Source organism: Siniperca chuatsi, linkage group LG2 (genome assembly GCF_020085105.1).
Source record: "Siniperca chuatsi isolate FFG_IHB_CAS linkage group LG2, ASM2008510v1, whole genome shotgun sequence".
NCBI classification, from domain to species: Eukaryota; Metazoa; Chordata; class Actinopteri; order Centrarchiformes; family Sinipercidae; genus Siniperca; species Siniperca chuatsi.
This window is the reverse complement of record NC_058043.1, coordinates 3,324,750-3,332,425: the sequence shown is the minus strand read 5'-3', so window position 1 is coordinate 3,332,425 and position 7,676 is coordinate 3,324,750. Positions and strand designations below refer to the sequence as shown.

At 39.6% G+C, this 7,676-nt stretch overlaps 1 protein-coding gene across 2 annotated transcripts in view; it reads left to right on the top strand.

Moving 5' to 3' along the window:
- The first annotated feature begins 71 nt into the window (after positions 1–71).
- Positions 72–7,676, top strand: part of angpt4 (angiopoietin 4) — a 115,876-nt gene continuing 108,271 nt past the window's right edge. For both annotated transcript variants that reach the window (XM_044183765.1, XM_044183773.1), the window contains exons 1-2: positions 72–1,144; positions 2,153–2,328. The gene's annotated coding sequence lies outside the window, so the exon portion shown is untranslated. The remainder of the gene's footprint in view (positions 1,145–2,152; positions 2,329–7,676) is intronic.

Here is a 7,676-nt window from a genome sequence, read left to right as displayed (position 1 = left end):
TTCCCAGCAAATTTTTGTTGAAAATAAAATACAACAACAGACGTAGGAGTTAAAGAAAAACACAAGAAGGAAAAGTTAGTTTTCAAGTTGGATTGTGGTCAGATACACAGAAAAATGGTTCATCTCAGTTATTGTGACACGATCCAACAGAAACTTTAATTTACTCTTATATTAAAGGAAGTTTATCATCAGCAAAGAAATTTAAGATGACAGAATTCAGGAGGAGCAGAAGGTATCTGTTATGTTAGATACTGGTTTTGTTTACATGCACAAAAGTCTTCCAGTTATGATCAGGTTTTGGGAGTATCCTGTTTATGTGTTTGTGTGTCTAAAAATCATATCCGGCTTTCATAAACATGCATAGACCCTTATCCTAGTTTTTTAAATAACTTTTTGGGCAGTTTTATGCCTTTATTACAGATAGCACAGAGATGCAATAAAGGTCCCTGGCTGGACCAATAGACCAGTATATGCAAGCTGGATTAACTGCACAGAAACTGGAAAACTGACAGTGGTGGCCGAGTATTTCATCTGTACTTAACAAAAAGTAGCAATAGCACAGTATGATACTCCATAAATACTCCACTACAAGTAATAGCCTATATTTGAACTTTTACTTAAATAAAAGTATAGAATTTTAGCATCATTGCATTAGCATTATTTTAATGTTGTGGTCAGCTGGGAACCAAATTTAAACCATTCCTACCCCATCTTCGCCTCTGAGTTATAGTGGAGTAGAAGAATAATGTAGCAGAAAATAGAAACGCTCATGTACTTAGTTTCCACCGTTGCATACTGTATTATATAAACCATATTCAGGTTTCTTACTTAGTGGATTGTCAGTTAAACAACAGAAAGAAGAAAAAAAACAATATAAAAGATAATAATCATCATCCCCAATGTATCTTAGAGGAATATGTTAAATCGTAAATGTCCTACAGGGGGCGCTAACGCATGTAAGCCGGAACAAAATGGAGGAAACAAGGAGCTCATTTCAGGATGGATGGAAGTTAAATAATTATGAGCAAAAGTTACTCAAAGTTACACAAGTAAGGGGCCCAGTTTGTAGTGTTTTGGGATACTGTGGTTCATGAAAAGGTTGAGGAGGATCTTAATTTGTCGTGTTTTGGTGAAGAATTCTGTGGTGAGTCTTTTTTTGTTGTTGTGCTAGCTTAACCAAGATGTTAGCTTAAAGCTAAGGTCTGTTGTCATGACTGAAATTAAACAAAACCATCTGAGAACCGACATGTGAAACAAAAACGCAGCACTGTGGAATTTGCTATATGCTTTTTTTTTTAAAGAAGAGATTAAATTAAAACTGTCTTATTACTTATTTTATTTTCTGGTGGCAGCTATGTTTGATGCTAGCTAGCTAATTGTAACGTCTCAAGTTAAACGGCTGTTGCTAAGCAGCAGTGGCCCCTGATACTCCGGCTGTTATAAGAGTAAAATGTCAGAAATAGTTGAATAGCTACAGCAGAATACACAAAGCCATATGTTAGCTAATACATAACAAAAGATAAATATGAATACAATTATTTTGGTATAAATGCAATGCTGATGACAAAGAAATAGAAAATATTATAGTGACATTAGAAGTTAGGCTACAGTAGTAAGAAAAGTAGGGCTTCTATTGAAATCTAGCATAAGTAAACTAGTGCACCATTGCTTTTTTAGTACTTGTTGATTGTTTCATTTTTGCTGCAGAATGATATGATACATCTGCTGCTGCCTTTATGAAATATATTAGGTATAGTCAATAACAAATTTCAGTTTCGACTTGTTTGTGCACACTTTAGAAATGCAATTCAAAGACAGTGTGGTGGAAACATTTGCGTGTTTCTCATCAGATTTCTGTCATGAGCTGTAGATAAACATTGTTTGTCCGGAGGCTGAGTGATCTCTCAAATGTTATAGATAAAGTTCTGTTAAATTGTGATGACATTGATGATATCAGTAGCCAACATGGCTGGCAGAGGGACAACCAATGTAGCTCATTATTTTTAAGTAGTTACACCTCCCTGAAACTAGAGGCCTATTATCTCATACATTTCAGTCAGAAAGGAGAATTATAAGTCATAATTAGTGCAAGAACTTGTAATTTAATCTGCATACAGTAGAACTGGATTTTAATTGCATTTATACTTTACAGTATGCAGGTTGTTTTCTTCATGGTCAAACTCTGTGTGAGCGAAGCTTCAGTGGGCAGGAGGCAAGAGGACCACTGCCGCTGTATGTGGAGGAGCCATCCCAGGATTTGGACAACTGGCGGCTGGTGCATTTTCTTCCAGGGGGGGCTGCTATACCATCAAGCAAACATGTACTAAGGTATCTCACCAGTGTATTTGAGCAAAGCCTAACCAAGTAGTTTTGGTGCCTAAACCTAACCAAACCGTTTCACAACGTTAACCACGTGTAAACCTTTGATTAGGTTTAGGAAAAGATCATGGTTTGGGTTAAAACAATAAGTCAACATTAACTATCAGGGTCACATAGGAACCTAACTCCGATCTCCCAGGTGAAAGTTGTGTGTTTGAACGAGCAATAAAATACAACACATCTTTGTGGCGTCCATATTGTTTCCACATTACGACTTAAAAGCTCGTGAACACACCGAAGTCGGAAGAACGATTGATCAACTCGGGAATAGGGACCATCCAAGGAGCATGTGAATGCTCCAGGTTACTTATGACAAAAACACGTAGAGATTGCACCATGGATGTATAATAAGATCTGGATAGCGCTCAGCCTTGCACACAGTTTTTTCCAGTGGCCACTTGTGGTATTGCAGCAAAAAATTCCCTTGCGGCCCAAAAAGCATTTTCCCCAAAGGCCACCATTATAAAAGAGACCTTACAGGACACCTCGAACTGCAAACAGGGTCAATTATCACTCTTTATGAAGTTTTGATCCGTGGAGGTTTTATATTTGTAAAACTTTCCTGCAGCTGAGAAAAATGTTTTATAAATCCGTGACGTCATCACAATGTAAAGTCTATGGGCCGAGAAGGAACTCGCGGGCGGGGCCAGCGGGAGTAACACTACTGCGCATATTCAGTGGGCCGCATACCTCGGAAGTACACCCGGAAGCTAGAAAACTTTTTTGGCGTATGTGCCAGGTGAGCTATTCTCATTAGACTGAACAGGCGCCATCTTTGGGTCCGGTGTCCAGTTCTAATAATATATCCATAAATCGCAGTGTAGTGCCTGCAGTTTGAAAAATGTTGCCTTAACATGAAAGTCTATCAGAGCGATCTGGGCGATTTTCAACCAGACTGAAATTGCTCTAAAGGGTCGGTACTTCACGGAACACGACTTGATTGGACTATGATATTCAAAGGCAGGACAAACTGTCTCGAAAGTGTGTATAATTATTTAAAAAATAATACACTTATAATATATTTTTTTGTAGGTATCTTATGTGGTAACACAAACACTGCATGTGAGAATAGTTTAAATGTAATTGCTACTTAAATTATATATATATAGCTGTGTTAAAGATGGTGACGAGGTGGCAGAAGGAATTGTTGAAACGGTTGGTGACACTGAAAACAAACAGTCAGAACTGAAAGTTCAGAAAGTTGTGCATGCAAACAACAATATATTTAAAAAGGTTTTAATTCCAAACTAAGAAGGGGAAAATAAATTTGGTATTCTGAAATGTTTCTTTTCTAATGTCATTATATATATATATATATATATAAAACTTTTAATAATAATAAAATACATTTTGAGTTTGGATTCCGCAAAATATGTTGAAATTGTCATTTCTCTTTTTAAAGTCAGTTTCTTTAAAGTATTCATTCATTTAAAAGTGTGATTCAATCACAAAATGCTTGATAACACCAATCTTAATTTTTACAGTTAAATATACTGTATATTAACATACACTCACGGTTGAGTATCTACAACAGACCACATGTTACTACATGATATGATAAATTTAAACTAATACAAAGTTGGATAAAGTCACACAGAGGTAAGTTGGATGAAATGTTGTGGCCAGACAGGAGCGTTTATATAATAAGTCTTTTATGTGGATTTACAGTACAGTGTTGTATCAGCTTTTGTATTTTACATTACTGTTACTGTAAGGTAGTTACTTTAATAAAAGGTAAAAAGTGCACACTGACAGTGAGAAACCCGTAGATGAAGACATTTTGTTGAAACTGGAATTAGTTCTGAGTTTTGATGGATATCATCCAGTTGGCTGTAGAGGATATTTGACTTTACCCTCGGGTTAGTGTTTGTAAGTCTAATTACGAAATAAAAAACAGGAACAAAATGTCAGTGGAGTTCAGCAACACAGTGACACAAGTCCTTGCAACTCGAAGTCGTGGGTCCTGGTCAAGAGTAACAAGGGTCGAGCTAGACGCTCCCTCCGACCACTCTCATCTGACGCCCTTCAGCTGAGCAATAAATTCCAATCCCTGGACAGTGGGGATGGACTGCGCTCTCCAGTGTGGCCCGAAGTGGGCGACCATCCATCTTCTGCTCAGGTCCGCTCCCTGGCTGCTTGGTGGCTCCTCCCGCCGCCTTCTGGTCCCAGCGCCACAGAGAGGCGGCTCGGCTCCCACGTCGGCATCGCTGCCCACCGAGACCGCCCTGCTACCACCGACTCCTCAGCTGCTGCTCTCCCTGGCTGCCTGCCTTCTGCCGTCACCTCGGCCTGAGACTTCGCCTGCTCCCACTCGTGCCCTGCCCCCTAGGTGGTCAGGCTTTCACACTCAGGTACGGCGCCTCCGTGGTCCAGCACGTAGGGGTAAGTGGTCGGCCGACTTTCTGCAGCTGATTCCAAAACACAACGCTGCCTCTACAGTTGTCGTCCACGTCGGCACTAACAATATCAAAAACCAACAGTCAGAGATACTCAAAAAGGATCACATGCGCCTCGTGGACAGGAAGACACCAGGAAGCAGGTAATTATCCCCCCCCCCTTTTGTAACGTCAAGTTCAGTCTCCTACGCCAACTCCATATCTGGATAAAGGGTTACTGCATGAACAGAGATATCCCCTTTGTTGACAGTTTTGTTGCCTTTTTAATTGGCCTCAGCTTTTTAAACTAGATGTTTTCCATCCCTCACACGAAGGCTCACGCCTTCTATCAACTAATATTGAAGTGACTGTGACTCTTGTAAGGCTCATACATCCTGACCTGTAATGAGTCCACCAAACCGTACCTCCCTGGGCTCACATAGTATTCCTGTTAGGATCATGCCTAGATATAATACCCACTACCCTATGTATTCTGTCTCTTCAACTGCTAGGTCAGATAATTTAATTACAGTCTGCGCTAGTAATTCCAGTTCAGCTAAGCCTTCCGACTTCCAGTTGTCTTTGCTTTTCTAAACTCTCAGTCTGTGTCTAATAAATCGTTCATTCTCAATGATCTAATTACATCCCATAGCCTCGACATCCTATTTCTTACTGAGACCTGGCTCAAACCTGGGGAGTACTGCCCTCTAGTGGAGCTACATCTAGGTTAACAGGCCGTGGTGGGGGTATTGCAGCTATCTTTGAGAACCATATCACTTGTATTCAACTTGTCTTGGTTCTGATGGTCTTGGTTTTGAAATCTCAGCGTTTAAAATTGTGTGTGATAACCCGATTTGCTGTGTAATAATTTATCGACCCCCAAATTCAAATATAGGTTTTCTCAGTGATTTTTCTGATTTACTGTCCGCTCTTGTGCTTAAATTTGATAGGGCCATTATAGTTGGTGACTTTAACATTTATATTGATAATCCTTCGAACTCAATTGCCACAAATTTTTTAAACATCACTGGCCCGAAACATAACCACGGACACACCCTTGACTTTTTACTCTATGAGACATGTCTCTTAACTTCCTGAACAAGATTGATTTTATCTCTGACCATAAATGTATTATCTTCGATGCACCCTTACTACTCACTACATTAACCCGGAAACCTATAATCCACTCTTGCATCTTTAATAAACAGTCTGCAGCCACTTTTTCCAGCTACTTTTCTGGTCTGGCCAATTGCCCTCCTCACTTTGCTAATCTTAATGACCAAGTTAGTTGGTTTAATGATTTGTGTACATCTGCCCTTGACTCTTCTGCTCCATTCACCTCCAGGGCTGTCCCAGTTATTAATACAACTCCTTGGATCAGTGATAACATCAGACAACAAAGAAGGGAATATAGAAAAGCCAAACGTAGATGGAAAAAATCCATACTTGAAGTTTACCACCTCCATATGAAGGAGCTTTTTTTTTGAAAATGAACCAGATTATTAAAGATGCGCAAGCTGCCTACGTCTCTGACTTGATTACAAGCAACAAACACAATCAAAGATTTCTGTTTAGTACTATTAACCAGCTTGTACATCCTTCTCTTCCTGTCATTCCTGCCTCATCTTCTATGGACTGTGAAAACTTCTTATAGTTTTTTTGTTGGCAAGATCGATGGTCTGAGGTCAAATTTTACCCTGACTGTTTTACCCTCTGCACCATTCAGCCATCCTATTTTACTGTCTGAATTTGCCCCTATCTCCCTGCAGATCCTTTTTGACCCTGTAGCTCATATGCGTCCCTCCTCCAGTCCCTGTGAAAAAGTTCCCACGCAATTTCTAAAATCCGTCCTTCCTGTCTTAGGTCCTAGCCTGCTTGCTATTATGAACAACTCTCTCACATCCGGGTCTGTACCTTTTAAAATTGCCAGTGTCCAGCCACTTCTTTAAAAACCTTCACTTGACCCAGCCCAGTTTGAGAACTATAGACCATTTTCCAAGCCACCCTTCATATCCAAAATCCTTGAAAATATCATTACAGACCAACTCCTGAAATTGGTTGAGGGTCATAAAATCTTTTATTTACTTCAATCTGGTATTCGTCACAATCGTAGTACTGAAATCGCATTACCAAGGGTAACAAATGACATTCTTATGTATGCCGACAAAGGTGAAAAGTGAATCCTCATTCTACTGGACTTGACTGCTGCCTTCGATCATTCCATTTTACTTGATAGGCTACATCACTGGGTTGGCATTTCTGGTACAGCCCAAAACTAGTTTAATTCTTATTTGACTAATAGATATTTTAATGTTTGTACTCGAGTTACTCGAGTAACTCGTTTACTAAAAAATAATTTGGCTGTATGTAATGGCTAGTTAACAATGTAAATCAATATGATGGCTAGTTCTGATGTCCCTAAGTTAGCTAGGTTTCTTTCAAGATATTAACCACAGACAATAAAATGCAGTCAGTTTGTGAAAGCCTGAGCTTCATTCATGTTATTTATTATTATGTTAGTCACAGTTCCTGTCCACTTGTTTTTGCCTCCTACAAATGCCACAAAGAAGAAGTGCTTGGACCAGCTTATCTACTTCCTTGTTGTAGATTTCAGCTGGGTTTCTTCTGCAACTGCCGTTCAGCCCGACGAAGGCGGTGCATCAGAGATTCTTTGGGAGACAGGAGTTTTGGGGCATTTTTAACTTGTAGCAAGGAGGTTGCATAACGTTCAGTTCCATCCACATTTACTCTAATGGTCCCTTTCTCCAGAAGTTCCATAGCTTCTTTATCCTGTTTTGATCTAGTGATCAACTTTTTGTTTTTATAGGGAAGGATATCCACCTGCCACAATTTATCCACATCACGCTTTAGCTCAGTATAGGGGCTAGTTGTTGAGTGTCCTGTGGTCCAGATAGGAATGTA